The sequence below is a fragment of the Cupressus sempervirens genome, chromosome 4 (genome assembly GCF_028749045.1).
Source record: "Cupressus sempervirens isolate cs-2001-9-10 chromosome 4, ASM2874904v1, whole genome shotgun sequence".
NCBI lineage: Eukaryota > Viridiplantae > Streptophyta > Pinopsida > Cupressales > Cupressaceae > Cupressus > Cupressus sempervirens.
The window spans coordinates 418405458-418422648 of NC_143121.1; positions in this window are offsets into that span (position 1 = coordinate 418405458).

The following is a 17191-nucleotide window of genomic DNA, read 5'->3' on the forward strand; positions in this document are numbered from 1 at the left end:
GAAATATGTCATCCGACACATTCAGTGGGTAAAATATCTAGATACTTGTCCTATCTCACTAGGACAAATGGTTTAAGGGTTTGGGATTTGGACTTGAGAATTTATCTCCCTTCTCTTATCATTGAGATAGTATAATAGGGTACGCTCATCCTAGCAATTTAGGGAAGTCGATACCCGATACCTACAACATGTAGAAAAACCATGCATGTACATACAATATATATAATGCTAAGCTAAACAGACAATAGCAGGAAGTGGTGCATTGTGTAGATCTCAACTAAGCAGGTGACTACAACTCCCTTCCTTAGCCACATCAGAAATGCCATACAATAAGAAAACTTGCACACCATACACATGCAAGTATGGGGTAAGTATCCATAATAAAGCACATGAAATAATAAACCATCTAACTAATCATCAACAATAACTGAAAGCAATGTAATGATCATCATGCATACATGAAATGTAAAGTCTAAATGATCTCATCATATAACCACTAAATCCATAACATAATGTCTGATAGTCTCAAAACAATACTACTAATCCATCAACATAAAACTAGTCCAACATAGTCTGATAATAACAACAACAATGTCCAAAAAAGATGTGAAAGAGGGCAGGCACTACAGCCCCACTGGCACACTCATCTCTAGCTTGGTAGATGCATGTCACAATTTACCAATTACTATGCTCCATTTCAGAACCCCTCTCTACCCTGGTGTGACTTAAAAAATCTTCTTTACAATAGGTCCCACCTTGCCACATGGTAGAATGATGCTTCCCCACTTTTCTTAAAATTCAATCAAGTTGATAACATAGGTAAGCACTACCCATTGATCTTACCAAGATCAACGATGTTACAAAATCATGCCTTTATAAAACCTAGTCATCAAGACTAACCAATAGAATGTTTTTCCTTTTTCCAATGCGTTTGACAACTGCCACAATATAGACTACATTATTTCTTTTTAAAGAAGTGGGTCCATGACATCATCATATGCCACACGTCCTATTAGCACTTGCCCTCATTATTTAAATATCAAGCACTTTCTTATAGTAGTAATGCACTACTTGTTGATCTTACCAATATCAATGGTATACAACTTGTGTCTTTTGAATTGCGTGAAATACCTATTGTGATGTTATCAGGGACAGGTGTCACCAAGGTGCTTGCCTACTTTGGTTAAAATCCTTGTATCTACTCAAAGTGGTAATGTGCCCACTATTGATCTTCCTAAGATCAATGGATCAATGATATGATAGTAAAATGAAACCTCAAAAATTACCTAACCAATAATATTGCAAGAAAATAGAACATGCACTAACAAGTACTGATAGTTCTAAAAAAGTCTGACAAAGCACTAACAAACTCAAATGAGCTTTAGTCTTTGCAGTGCAGTCTAGATCCATTGTTAGCAAGTGCTACATGGCACCAAGGTTCTTGCTCGCTTTATTTAAAAATAATGCATCTTCATGTTATGGGCATGTGCTCACCGTCAATCTCTCTGAGATCAATGGTCAACCAAAATGAACCATCTAAAAGTAAACATAACATACATAACAGATTACATTCTTAGGATAAGCATGTCCCGCAAAATTTCATTAAGGAAATCATATTTAATTATCTTTTTTGAAAGCGAGGGTAGACAAATGAGGGTTTAAATGGATTTTAGGATTTTGAACTGGGGTTTCAACAATTAATAAAAGTTTCAAATAACAACCCTAGGGTTTTTCACTGTGAAGAACAAAATATCATAAAGGGTGAAAAACTAGGCTAAGAAGAGGGGTGAAGGGATTTTTCCCAAAATATTCCCTCATTCATTGGGAAATATGTCACTTGAGATCTGTGACTATTACCCCAAATTTTACTATGAAAATTAGTTGGTCTCCTCTTAGATCTATGAGATCAAACTTCTATCTAACCATTTCCTAGTTTCTTCTCTACTAGGTGTAAATCCATAGACTAGTAGAAGGGAATTGCATATCGAGATCACTCGAAATGAAAACATTGCCTGTGATATCTTTCCAAATCATCTCTTGATTATAATTTCAATAGTTTTACATAGTTTGCATTATTCACAAAGACAAAGGTGTAACATGCTAAAATTTCATAATAAATAATTAATTGGGAATTTCTCAAAATAACATTCTTTTCCATGTAGGATGAAAGACAATTATAACTACTTATGCATTCATCTATTTTCCTTTTATTGAAATAACAAGTAAATGATCAACTAATCAAATTTCTTTAGTCTATATGCATGGAAATAACCATTTCATCTAACTATAATTCTTAACTTGAAATTGCAAGATATTGAAATGAAATAAATTACCCAATTTATAGATGATTGTAAAAGATATCGACCTTGAGTTTTACAAGCCTTGGCTATTAGAGGAGAGGAGAAGCATTTTCATTGGGATTAACCTCCCAATAGTGGAGCTTAAGTATCCCCACATGATCTCTACCAAGAAAGACCCTCTCTACCATGGGAATTAGGATTTAGGCACCACTGTCCAATCATTGAGCATCTTGGTGTTAGAGTATTGACTAGTCAAGTAATGAGGCTATTGACATCTTCCATCAAGCTATCTTCTAACTACTCACACTTTGACCTCCAGTGATCATAACAACACACATTCCACTAACCTAAATTGGCCAAGGATATGTGAGGGTAATGTGTACTTGATCACCCACTACTTGAATTGACAATAAGAATACACTAAGAACTATCACAAGATGAAACCATTTCTTTTAATAATTTAATTTCTTGTTTGAGTTACTGATGATTGCTTCTTTTATCATGAATGAGAATCCTTTGTTCACATCCTTCATCTTGACCATACTAATCTTCTAAAATGATTCATCAGGTGGATGAATGAGTAATGGTAATCACAACCAATACTTTGTCTATCTAGCCTTGGCTTATTAAAGTGAAATGTGAATTCATATCTCATTATGCATGACCAACTCTTCTACCATTCTGGCACAGGCATTTAAAAAAAAGAAAATATGGAAATATTTAAACATTCATATAACAACCAATATATCCACCATTAACATTGGTAACATAATGATAGTTTCCTTTAATCAATTTAGTAGTTAGCCATTTTGGCTTACTAATACACAATGGTGTAGAAGTTTTCTCTTTTCAAATTTAAATCGCCAAGGTACAAAATTCTCATCAGAGGAAGCATATTGCAAAATAATCTCGTATAAGTTTGCATCCATACTATTTTTTTATTTCAATAACACTTTCAAAAAAGAAAATATAAATATTGTATTTTGACACAATCATGTCATTCATAAGAAGATCATCATTTCATTTACAATCAATAAAACAATATAGGAAATTATTTGAATGCTTCAGTCATGCATTACAATCTATTTGCAAAATATATCAAGATACATGTAAAGAGGTAAAAAAAATGACCTAGTTAATGGTTGGATTTGCATAGTATGAGTAGATTTGGATGATGAATGAAATGCCTTCTCCAAAAGGTTTCAAAATGCAATGATTAATTATGCACTGATGTAAGAAACTCCAAATCAAAAATCCTATAAGAGGTCTATCAATTGTAGAGAAAGTATTAGAGTGTAGAAAATATTAGAAATGAGGTAATAGTAGTCTATCATTTTTTCCAAGAAGAAAATATATATACAATCAAGATCCATCATGTGAAATACAACCTTTTCAACTCAGTTATGAGAAAGTTACAAGATTCTTTGACCATTGACTCTTTGTAATAATAATAATATTGAAAATATGAGCATAAAAAATTAAATAATAAAAAGGAAGATGAGGGAAATATGGAAATGTGGCTCAAAGAGAATAAACTATTGCCAAGAATTATTAATTGATGTGTAACACTTAGAACACTAGTGTCTTCCACCACCTATCTATACTTATGTGTGTATGTACACACATATGTATGTATACATGGTATATTAACAATATATTTAACATTAACATCATAGATAATGTGGACACATACATATGTCTAATTCACACATATATACATAATACACATGCACACACACACAAACACACACACACACACACACACACACACACACACACACACACACACACACACACACACACACACACACACACACACACACACACACACACACACACACACACACACACACACACACACACACACAAGTAAATGGTATGATAATAATGTACTAAGGAATGAATACATCATATATCAAAAGGTATTACAATTTAATTAAATGCCTAGTGTTTTCTTATTAGTGCAGAATTATTCACTGGGTGGATCATGGTTATCCTTAACATACTCTTGTTGGCCTAGTCATTTTACCCCTTGGCCTTAGTGGTTAGGGTTTCATAAAAATAAAATCCTAGATGAAGTGGTGTCCCTTGCCCAATAGCTTTCTTGGTAATTCTTCCCCACTTCGACATGCTCCCATAAGAAGAAAATCCTCCACAGTAATATCATATTCTTCAAAATATCCAAAATTATTTTAACAAACTATTCAGTATAAATCTTAATGACTAATTACCATTTCACTTCTCATGAAAGAATAACCAACTTCTCAATATATCTAAATAGCATTATAACATCTTAATTGATAACTAACATGTTATCTTCACATGAAATCGTAACAGTTAACTATCTTACTATTTCATATGATCATAACTAATTTTAATTATCAACTAAATTCACATGAAAGACATTTCATATGATCATAACCAATTTTAACTATCAATTGAATTCATATGAAAAATATTTTATATGATCATAGCCAATTATAATTTTCAATTGACTTCACATGGAAAGCTCAATGACTATATGAACAATTTAAAAACTAGGCAAAAATTAGAATGTAACAAAAGGCCATGATCATATTCACATATGATATCTAATCTCACCAACATGTAAGCTATTAATTATGATTTAAGGATGGAATTTATAAAGAATTATGGAACTTGCTATGCATCCCAATCTAAATAATATGGAAACCATAGGACCAAAGATCAATAAGCCAACCTTAGTTAAATAGAAAAGTCTTCCAAGATGATCACTACTCTCAAAATCCATACACATGCCACAATATCGCTATCTTGTTATTTACACATCATATTTGTTGTATTTATTTGTGGTCCTTCCTTTAATCAATCATTGCCTTTGGTATATCAGTCACTTAGTAGTTCACATAGATAATATATTAGGATCACTATTAGGTCCAGGTACATGTTTTCTATTTGTAGATCTCTAGATAAATTCTCTATTCACAGATAAATGATAAGTTTGTTGTTCACATTTTATTATTCACTCATTCTATCATTTTCCATTTACTTTATTAATGACCAAGTCTTACTAACCTTAGTTGTTATTTATTATTTTATCCTCCCTCATTAGTCCTTCCCAAAGTTACTCTCATTCATGTGGATGCCCTTACCATATGATGACATTTTTCTATTTTTTTTTTATAAAAAAAGTCATTTATTCTATAATGCTCCTCCTTTTCTATTTCTTTCTATCCCATGCATTTTTCTCAGTTGTACCCTTATTTGAGTCATCTATTTTCTAAATTTTAATATTGTTGGGTATATATCCATAAGATTTAATGCTTCTGCCTTAAGCACATCTATTGGAGGAATGCTGATTTTTTATTTATTTATTATCTATGAGTAGCCAAATTAATAGGTTCCAAATTTTCAACAATTTCTCCCATTTCAACATTGAAACACTATATATTGCCTCTTGAGTTACAAACACCATATCCACAAAGTCATTTGGTAGGAACGTTTTAATAGGCCACATTGGAAAATGCATATTTAGAACTATCATGTTTGAGATAAAACACTCTCTAATAATGAACATGAATTTATGCCACCTTCCCAAAACCCCTTAGTGGACCCATACACTACTATTGGTTAATGTGCAAAATTAATCTTGCATTAATAGATTAACACCATGACCTTGTGGCTCAATTGCTTCTCTTCATCTCTACTGATTGGTCATTATATACATTGCTATTAGAAATACACACTACTCTCTCTTTTAGGAGGTGTTTCCAACCCCTAAAATATTGCAATTCTAATGCTTATTTTAAAATGGCTAGTTATTGCAAGTATAATTTCCATTAGACTAGTAGAAAATATGAATGATTAAAATGAAGATTTGAAAAACATCCATGATTCCAAAGAAACCCATGTGTCTTAAGAGTTATATATGAACCCCCTTAAACCCATTCTATAGAGGGAAAGGGAAAGGGAGGGGGTTTGGATCAAGGGTGTTGAAATATTCAAAATGGAAAGAGTACTTCTAAGTGGGGGGGGGGGAATCAGAAGTACCACACTTTAGCCTCTTCATCTCCTTTAAAACAAATAACTAAAAGTAAACAACATGCATGTGAACATATTAAATAATCATAAAGCAAACACATGCATTAACACACATAACACCAAATTTGATAACCCAGAAACCCTCTAGGAATAAGAAGGTAAAATTGGGGTGGGGATGATACCCACAAAAAATTACTATAGCAATAATTGTTTGACCACTTCTGATGGTCTGACCTGTGAAAGTCCTACCCTATCAAAGGCTTTACACTATATCAATAGTGGCCTAGTTAAAGGATTTACAAAAACTTTACATGAAGTGTCATCCAGTTAAAGGATTTAATCACCTCTTCAAAGGATCTACAAAATAGTTGTTAAGCTAACCTATCAACATAGGGTTTTCACTATCTAACACAATGGTAATAAAGTGTTATAAATATTTTGACCTGATTGCTTACAATCTTCAATTGCTGATTTTATGCACTTCATCTGATATCTATTTGTATTCCTTGTTCTATTCTGATCAATTGGATGTGTAATTGCTGCTCAATTCACTAAGTCTATGATGCCCCTGCTACTTGCCCTATTCTAAAATTTTCTATCTACTTAGCAACTTCCATAACTTTTATTTAGTAGCTTAAAATCATGGGGTCTAAGCCTTCTTATAAAGACTTTGTAGAGTTAGGGTTAGGTATGGATCTACGATCCATATTAAATCTTGAGTTTCCACTCATTCCTTGCATTTTTCTCATTAGTTGCATGCCTTCTCCATTTTTTTGATTGGTTGCATGCTAATTGCATAGGAAATATAAAAGATTCATTCTTATCCTTATCATCCTTCGAAATCCTTCTATGTTGGCTCCAAAAATAGTTTACATCTGAGTTTGTTAGGGCACACACTCATATGCTAATTATGTGTTACTCGACACATACTGGATGACTAGTACTCAACACATATATTATCCTACTTTACTCAACATCTATTGCATTTTGTCTTGCTCAGCACATGTATGACTCTAGCTTACTTGACATATGTAGCATTCTAACTTTTTCAGCATCAACTGTCACTTGGCACCTATATATCACTTGACACCTATATAATGCTCAGCACCTAAAGTCACTCAGCACCTAGATGAATTCTGACTCAGCACATACTATGGCTTGGCATACATAGTGTACTCGGCTTCAATGTAGAAAGTGGTTAAGTATGTTGACACTCAAATGTGAAAACCATTCTAAGACCAACAATCTCCCCCTTTGACATGAGTTACAAAAATATTTAACTAAACATTACTAATCTATCCTTATGAGTACCGTATCCAATCTATTCTGCATATGTACACAATTTTCAAAAGTTGTTCAAAAATACCTTATAACTCCCTCAAGTTGATTGTGCCATTTCATTCTTGTACCCCAAAATTTTTTGCTAGATGTGCTTGATGCTCTTTGTCTTTACCTTGTACCTATGTAGTGAGCAGTTTTGTCAACTCTCTTTGTACTTGCTAGTTTTATTCATATTTCCCTTAAAACATTATTTCTCCTCATGAAAGAATGTAATCAAAACTTAGTATTCTCCCCCTTAGATATATCTTCCTTACTATCATTTCTCCCCCTATCTTCCTTATTATTTCTCCCCCTTTTTTGATACTTATGTCAAAGGGCTCTAAGGAGTCATACCATATTTTGCTAAAAATGTGTTGTTTACCTCCATTATTAGTTTTAGAGCTACATCCTAATTCTCCAAAGCAATGTCTAGTGACTTATGTTGGATGGTTGTCTCTGCAGTAAGATGTACAAGTCCATCTAAGGTAGAAAGATTAGGATCTTTCTTTAAGACAATTTCTACATAGACTTTCTCTTTGTGGAGGACCTCCAAATGTGGGGTTATGGAGGATTGAATCTGCATTAATTTGGCCTTTATATTGGCCTCTTCACTTGCTAATGCAACTAACTCTCTTTGAGTGTGAAGCGATTATGAAAAATGCTTCTCACTTTGAGCTAGATCCATTGGTAGTTACATGCTAGAAATCTTCAAATTTCTCTCCAAGCTCAATATCCTTTGAGTTGTCTCTTGTGCAAATTTGGAGAAATCACATAGCTTTTTGTACAATGAGAAAATTTTCTCAAGTACAAATTTGACCTTGTCAATTTTCTTGGCCAATTCTACCTGTTCAAGCGCTATACCACTTGATATTTTCTCATTCACCTTCCCCTAAAATTTCCTTTCAAACCATTCCATAAGTTTAACATTTGTATCCCGATCTTCACTAGTCACCTGGTCAACTATATTTGATAGTTGTTCTATTATGGGCTTTGCTTCATATGGTGACTATAATCTGAAGGAATCCATGAAGATGTCATTAATCTCATGTAGTGCTTGCTTATGTTTATACTCTTTTCTAAGTATTTCCTGCCTCTTCCTTCTATTTAAAGAATCTTGCATTTCTATGATCTGATCTATGGTGATGGTCCTTGAGTCATAGGTAGGTATTACTATGTCTTCATCTAGCTTAGGGTCTCCATAGTGAAGTACCCTAGCCACTCTGGTTGAGCTCAAGCCTAGTGTTGAGATTTGCAAAGGTATTGTTTCAGTGTTTAGCTTTTGAAGGGTCTTTGTAGGAGTGCCTATCTTTGGTAGTTCTACTAATGTTTGATTAGCAACCTACTCCTTTTCCTTTGATATATCCTCCTTCTCATTAGACTTCCCTTCTTCTATGCTTGGATTCTATAAAGTATCACCTACTGCTATAGGTGGTGGAAGCATCAAAATTTTAGTGCTAGTAGCTATATAGGTGAAAGGTGGTTCTTGTGGTTTCACCTTGTCTTGTTTTGGTCCTACTACTACCTTTGTAGCTCATCTACACTCACCAATATAGGATTTGTGCATAACTATGCCTATAGAGTGGATTGGTGAAGGATTTTGGAGAGATCCTTTGCAGTTAGGGGATTGATGTTCTGAGCTGAATTGTTAGGAACATCCTTAATAATTATTGTGTCTATAGGTGTGATGGTTACATGAGGAGGGATATGAGGTGGCATTTTTGTATCTTGCACACTCTGTTCCTCTTCTTGCTACTGTTCAGTTCTTGCCATATCTTCTTCCTTTTGTGTTTCTTCCTCCTCACCTTTTTCTTTGTCCTCCTTAACTTTCTTATCTTCCTCCTCTTTCTTCTTTTCTTCATCTACTTTTGTTGTTGCTTCCTAATCTTCCTATTGCTTCTCTTCCCCTCCTTTCTTTGCTTATGTTTTCTTTTCCTTGTTATTGGCCTCTGCCTTATTTTCTTCCTCTTCCTTGTCAATAGTTATTTTGTAAATTGTTTTCCACAATTGTGTGGATTTGTTTACTACATCCTCAATCTTGTTTTGTAGAATATTGAAGGCTCTATATTTAGGTGCAAATTTTCCACAATGTTTCTTATTAGCCTTAGTTATTTGACCTCTTTTTAGGTCATGCACACTTGTGCTAAGGGAGATTCTCTTATCTCCTTTTCCATTTTTAGACAATAATGCCATTTAGTTTCAATTATCTCATATAGCACTCTAGGCATGGTATTGTCTAGCTCTAGAGGTGTATTCTTAAATTCAGCCATCATGGCATATACTAATTCCTCTATTCTATTTTGTTCTTCTCTACTTAACTTGTTGAAATCAAGACTTTTTAGATCATTCAAATTTGCATTCCTAACATTTTCACAAATTTTGTCTAAGACAGATTTGGGAGGATGACTTACCACTCTGAATTGGTTGATATCCTTTGACTCTATTCTTTCCTCATCATCTATGTCTGGTTGTGCCACATATTTTCTTCTCTTCTATGACACTTCATTAGGATATTCAATGGCCTTCTTCTTCTCTTTTTTTGCCTCTTTGTCTTTTTGTGTAGATGCCCTTATGGTAGCTCTTGTTACTGGTGCTGGCTTGGCTTGTGTAGGCTTAGTGATCTTCTTGGGCTTGGGTTGAGTTGTAGGCTAAGTTTTAGCTTTTTCTTTCTTTTTCTCGGCTAATGTAGTTGCTTCCTTGGCTTCTTCTTCATTGAAACCTTCCTCCTTGTCTTCTCCTAAGCCCTAGGTCAACTCCATTCGACCTTGCCCTTGCTCATCTTCTTCTTCACTTTCACTTTCTTCTTCTTCTTCTTCACCACCTACTTCTCCTTCAATATTTGCTCCAAATTTCTTCTTTATATTCTTTACTAATTTATCTTTCCTCTTAATAATAAAGGCTATCTTCAATTTAGTTTCAACTTTGGATTTGACAACATCATATGTGCCAAAGTGAGGAGCCTCCTTATCTATCTCTTCTGCAAACAATGTTGTGATTTCTATTGAGGCTTCATCTATATCAAGCTCATATCCCAATTCTTACTCTTGGTATTGCTACCTAGATGTAGGTATAATCAATGTCAACCAAAAAGCATATGTCATTGATGTGTTTTTCCAATAGGGAAATTGGTATTCTTACCCTTTGCTTCATGGATTTCTTAAAATCCTCAAAGAAGCTTGTCATTTGGGCCTCAAAATCGTCATCCATCTGATCAATGAACTCATTGATTTGTGTAATTGCAATTTTGTTAGGGTTCTAATTCACCTTTCCAATAGAAAGAAACTCTTCCATAACATAAAAGAATATACACATAAGAACTAAACCAAATTTGCATTGAGCACCTTTTGATCTCCTTATTGCTCCTAGGTTTTCATTTATTTTCTGCAACATTAGTTCTGACAGATCATATGTGTGATCTTTCTTTACCAGTTTGTAGGCTACATCAATAGCTATACATAGCATACTATTCAATCAGTTGGATTGATAAATTTTATGAGAAATCACTCTTACTGCAAAATCTAGAAGAGGATCAATTATAGTAACAATAGTCATAGCCCTCTTATTCCATTTGGCTCTTGTATTCCTTTCAATGATCTCTTTGGAATCACTGCACCAGGTCTTAGGCTGATCTAGGGTGGGGAAACCTGTAATCCTATGCACCATCCTTTTTGTAATCTTTACTAGTCTTGTTTCCAATGAAAAACATCCATTATGAATTTTGCTAAGGGTAATCCATATCCATTCAGTTTTGAAACCTGTAGGGTAAACTAGAGCATTGGTCAAACCCTTTTTCTTGACTATTTGGAATTCATCCTTTAGAATTTTGTTTTCACACAGTTTTTCATAGGCTTGGAATATCTCAAGATCACGTATTGCACCTATCTTGTAGTTATAACACTTTCTCACATCTTGTACCATGAAAATTTTTGGTGGAATGATGGACAATGCCAGCTGGATCATTTTTGTAGGTGAGTTCAGGGATTGGCCTAAACTCAGGTTATTTTACATCATTACTAACTAACTAGACCTCATGACCTTCCTTTCCTTTGGGGTTTCTTGAACTAGAAGCCATTATACTGAACTATGGTTTTAATATATTAAAAACTTTAACATTGTGTAGCTCAACACTTGATAAATACCTTAGATCGTTGAAATTTATGCTGAATCACTATTGAGATCAATGCAAATGGCTTCAAGGTTGTTGTATGATTGCTCCTACACTCCTTTTTTTCATTGCTCTATGTTCAAATGGCATGAAAATGATCAAAATTTGACCTTATACCTATCAAAACCTACATTAAATGCTTAGTGCATACAACTATAAACTCGACACTTGAAGGTTTCATCATGACTTGGCTCCCATTGTATTTTGTTTACTTAGCTTCCACTAGTTTTCTACTTCACTTGGCTTCAACTATCAACTCAGTCACTATTAGAAACTTAGCATCCATTAGAGCTTTACTCGACATCTAAGGACAGTTTGGCAGTATTTGCAAAAACTTCAAATTTTGACTTGGCATCTTTGCTCATGCAGATTTCTATGCAGATTTCTTCCTAGTAGTACTTCTTTGTCTTGGAACTGATGTATGATATAACTTTTTATATCAGTCCCATAAACTTGTTCTTGTTTAGTTGGATGAGATTTGATCACTTGACCTCTTGGGTGAAGTGATCTCTCCATTTGATGTGTTGAACTCATCTTTCTTCTTCCAATTTTTTTTCATTTGCCCTCTTACTTGTTCAACATCAACCTTCTATTTTCCTTTGTTGACTTTTGTCTTGGGTGCTTTTGACTTTGTTGGGCAATTCTTGCTGATATGACTAGTTTTCAAGCAACTAAAACATGTAGTTTGACTTAACCATCTATTGTAATTCCCTCTAAAACATGTCCTTATGCAATTTTCAGGAATGTGTCCATACTCTTGACAATAGTGATAGCTATACCTGGTGTTGTAATCCTAGTTGTAGTGATGACCATGGTTGTTTCCTTTTGCAAACTAATTAGGTGTCCATATAGGCTTTGATCTACATTCAAATACTCTATGTCCATATTTTTTGTAGTTATAGCAGTGTCCTTCAAATATTGGTGTCCTCATGGTCTTGGTTCTACATTCATGTGCTTGATGTCCTTGCTTTTTGCACTTGTGAAAAAAAATTGCATTTATAGGCTTATCATGCCAATGACTATTCTTGCTCCTACATACATTAGAGGTATGTCCCTTGTTACCACAAAAATGACAAGTAGGTTTAGTGTTCTTACCTTTGTCACTCCTTTCTTATGTAGCCTTGGATGATTCTCCTCGCTCAGTGCTAGTATAACCAAGTCCTAAAGTATCATTACTAGCCCTTGGTGATTTTAATAGTTGCTCAAAGTACTTGATAGTCTCATTGGGTTTGTTGAAGCTTTTTGCTATCTCCTTCTCTCTTTTCAATTCTTTCTACAATTTCTCATTTTGCATTCTCAAGGTGGAAATCTCAATGTCCTTTATGTTTAGCTCATGATGAGCATTCATCATCTGACTTAAAGTGTCCAGTTGCATTTTTGAGATTCTTTCAAACTCAATTATCTTCTCCTCTAGTCTATTGGTAAGATTTATCTTGACATCTTCTATCATGACCTTGTCTTCAATGGCTTTCTTCTTTTGTTCAGTCACTTCACAAAGCATTATGGCTTGTGATTCTTGTTCAAGCTTGAGTATTCTAATTTCTTCAACTTGTGCTTTGTTTTTCTCCATCAATTCAGCTATTGCTACATCAAATTCCTTGGAATCTCCATTGGAAAAAACTTGTGTGGTATCAATCTCCTTGTAGTGTATGTCATTTTCAGCAATGGCTATATCCTTCCTTCTTTTTAAGGAGTTTCTCAATTCTTCTCTAGCTTCTTCCAATTTGTGTAGAGTGAGGTATGCATCAATCACCTGATTGTCTATGATTTTCCCAAGTTTGAAGACTTCCATCTTCAGACCTTTTCTCTAAACTATTAGTCTTCTCCTTGTGACAACTAGTGCTCTAATACCAATTGTTGAAATATTCAAAATGGGAAGAGTACTTCTAAGAGGGGGAGTGAATCAAAAGTACCACACTTTAGCCTTTTTAACTCCTTTAAAACAAATAACTGAAAGTAAACTACATACATGTAAACATATTAAATAATCATAAAGAAAACACATGCATTAACACACATAACACCCAATTTGATAACCCATAAATCCTCCAGGAATAAGAAGGTAAAATTGGGATACCCACAAAAATTACTACAGCAATAATTGTTTGACCACATCTAATGGTCTACCCTATCAAAGGCTTTACACTGTGTCAATAGTGACTTGGTTAAAGGATTTAATCACCTCTTCAAAGGGTCTACAAAATAGTTGTTAATATAACCTATCAACATAGGGTTTTTACTATCTAATACAATGTTAAGAGAGTATTAGAAATATTTTGACTTGATTGCTTACAATCTTCAATTTTTGATTTCAGGCACTTGATTTGCTCACTCTGATGTGATCCTTTCTTGATCTAATATTTGAGTGTATCCCTTGTTTTATTCTTATCAACTGGATGTGTAATTGTTACTCAATTCACTAAGTCTATGATGCCCCTACTATTCACCCTATTCTACAATTTTCTATCTACTTAGAAACTTCCTTAGCTTCTATTCAACAACTTAAAATAATGGGGTCTAAGCCTTCTTATAAAGACTTCATAGACTTAGGATTGGGTATGGATCTACGATCCATATTGAATCTTGAGTTCCCACTCATTCCTTGCATTTTTCTCATTGGTTGCATGGCTTCTCCATTTTTTTGATTGGTTGCATGTTAATTGCATAGGAAATATAAACAATTCATTCTTATCCTTATCATCCTTTGAAATCCTTCTATTTCAGCTCCAAAAATGGTTTACATCTTAGTTTGTGAGGGCACAAACTCATATGTTGATTCCGTGTTACTTGGCACATACTAGACTACTGGTGCTTAGCACATATACTATCATGCTTTGCTAGGCATCTATTACATTCTATCTTGCTCAACACATGTATGACTCTAGCTTACTAAACATATGTAGCTTTCTAAGTTTCTTAGCATCAACTATGACCCAACACCTATATATTACTCAGCACTTGTATTATGCTCAACACCTAAAGTCACTTTGTGCCTATTGGAATTCTGACTCGACACATATTGTGGCTTGACATACATAGTGTACTCAACTTTAGTGTAAAAAGTGGTTAAGTGTGTTGACACTCAAATATCAAAACCATTCTAAGAGCAACAAAGGGGTAGGTATGCAGGTTGAGATTTGGTTGAAGAGCAGTTAGTCTTATGTTTTTTTTTTTTTTTTGTGTTGTAAGGAATTTAAACATTGGTCTTTAGATTAAATGAGTAAAAGGTTGTGTATTTTAAGTTTGGTCATGTATCTTGTGTTAAATGGAAATTCAATTGTTGATTTTTAGAAAGGATGTGGACATGGGGTGTTAGTTAGTTGAGATTTTATTGAAATTTAATTTTAAGCTATTGTTTTTTTCTTTATAGTCACCCGAGCATGTTGTTTTAGATAAAATTCCAATATTGACCCTAATAAAAAGTTATTAGAAGAGGTTATTTTTCATATAATACAACTTTTGAGTTTATTAGACTCTTGTTACATGTAATGTTAGATGGAGTTCCATAAATGATCCTTATAGAAAGTGAGTAGAAGCTATTATTTAGTTAATACATTTAGGAAGTTTATTATACTCCTATTTTCTTTGAGGATAAATATATATGGAAGTAAAAAGAGAACCATCAAAACAAATGATCATTCTATTATAAAAGAGAATTCAAAGAGAATGCATTCTGTCAGTAAAAATTGAATTTGGTTCATGTTTATGTTATATTAGTTTGTTAAAATAAATTCTAAAGAGGCATGTAGACACCTAAGTTTGATTATACAAATTCATTATTTAGTTTAGATATCTTTGTCATGCCCAAAAAATGGGGAAAAAATGCAACAACATTTAAAAAAAAAAAGGTAATAACAACTATGATAATCACATACTAATATTGAATACATTATGGAAGGATGACAACCCAATAAACTTGGTTTTTGATTCACAAGGTTTAGGTAGCAATTAAATTTTAATTACGTTATGGGGGGATGTAGAGATAGTGTCCCAACATACTGCACTAGTTCAAAACCACAAATTCTAGTGCTACAACAACACTTAGTTCAGGTTGATTAAGTTGGTTGGTTGAACCGTAGTTTCATGTTTAATAAGGTGAGACATCATGTTCAACAACCATTCGGTCAGTTACATAAGTTAGGTCAGTTTTGATTTGATATCTTTATACTTAATTCATTATACTAATTCAATCCCCTAGGTGTACAAAGATGCACTTGTAAGTTTCTCTATCAACACCTTAATACTAGGTCTTGGTTATTAACATAACCTATAAGAACTAATTAAAATATTAGATATTCACCATAGAACTAATTACAACATACAATTTATCTATGGACATAATCCTTAACAACTATCAAGATGTCCAGTCACGTCTAACTGATAACATCTTTGAGCTCTAACATAAGCACTTACTAATCCTATGACACCCTCTAGCAAATACTTTTATATAATAATCAAATAATTCTTTAATGATAATAATATAATATTTAAAAAAAAAATTCCCTATTATGTGTGTGTGTGTGTGTGTGTGTGTGTGTATCCAAATGTATACATACATAAGAAACATAAGTTACTTTACACTCCCCTATCACCCTATAACTCTAACACTTCACCTAGAGACTAATATCAAAAATCTATATAAAAAACTTCATTAAATAAAAGAAACTCTAATTTCATTATGAAATCTAATCCCTAATATTTCCATCCAAACTTTAAGTTATTCAAACTATTTAGTAATTATCAATCCTTTAGACTATCCTTATTATACCCAATAATCCTAACTAAAGAATTACTATTAAAAAAATAATATTCCTTTTGCTAATTAAATATTCTACTACAAACTCTTTTATGCTAATCCAAATAAAATTTCTATGCACAAGCACTTAAATAACATGGATTAAAAATTTAAAAAACAATATAATATTCAAGTATCTCTCACTTTACTCCTACACCCTAATCCTACTAAATACATTCTTTATTATAAAACATAATAATCAAACTTAAACTTACTAATCACTAACTAACTACCCCCAAATATTTCCTAAACACCTAATAATTACTCTGTAATAAAATCCTAAGTATCTACCAACCTATCCAATCAGTTCCCACTTCCCAAGTTTCTCTTACCTCCCCACATAGTCACATGGCCCAAGGTAGAAAGTGACATGTGATTTTCTTGAGTGTAGAACACTCATTTCCCAATGCTATGTAAGCTTACAAGAAGGGCACACTAGGGAAGGAGGGGAGTAGCACTAGCTAAACAATCAAAAATTTGCACTCGGCTGGCCAGTGTCCTCCAAAACTCATTCCATTTGCTGCCTATCATGTCAAGGTACTATGTGTTAGAATTATAGTAGGAAAGGTAAACTTCTAAGAGGCTGGGGGGTGG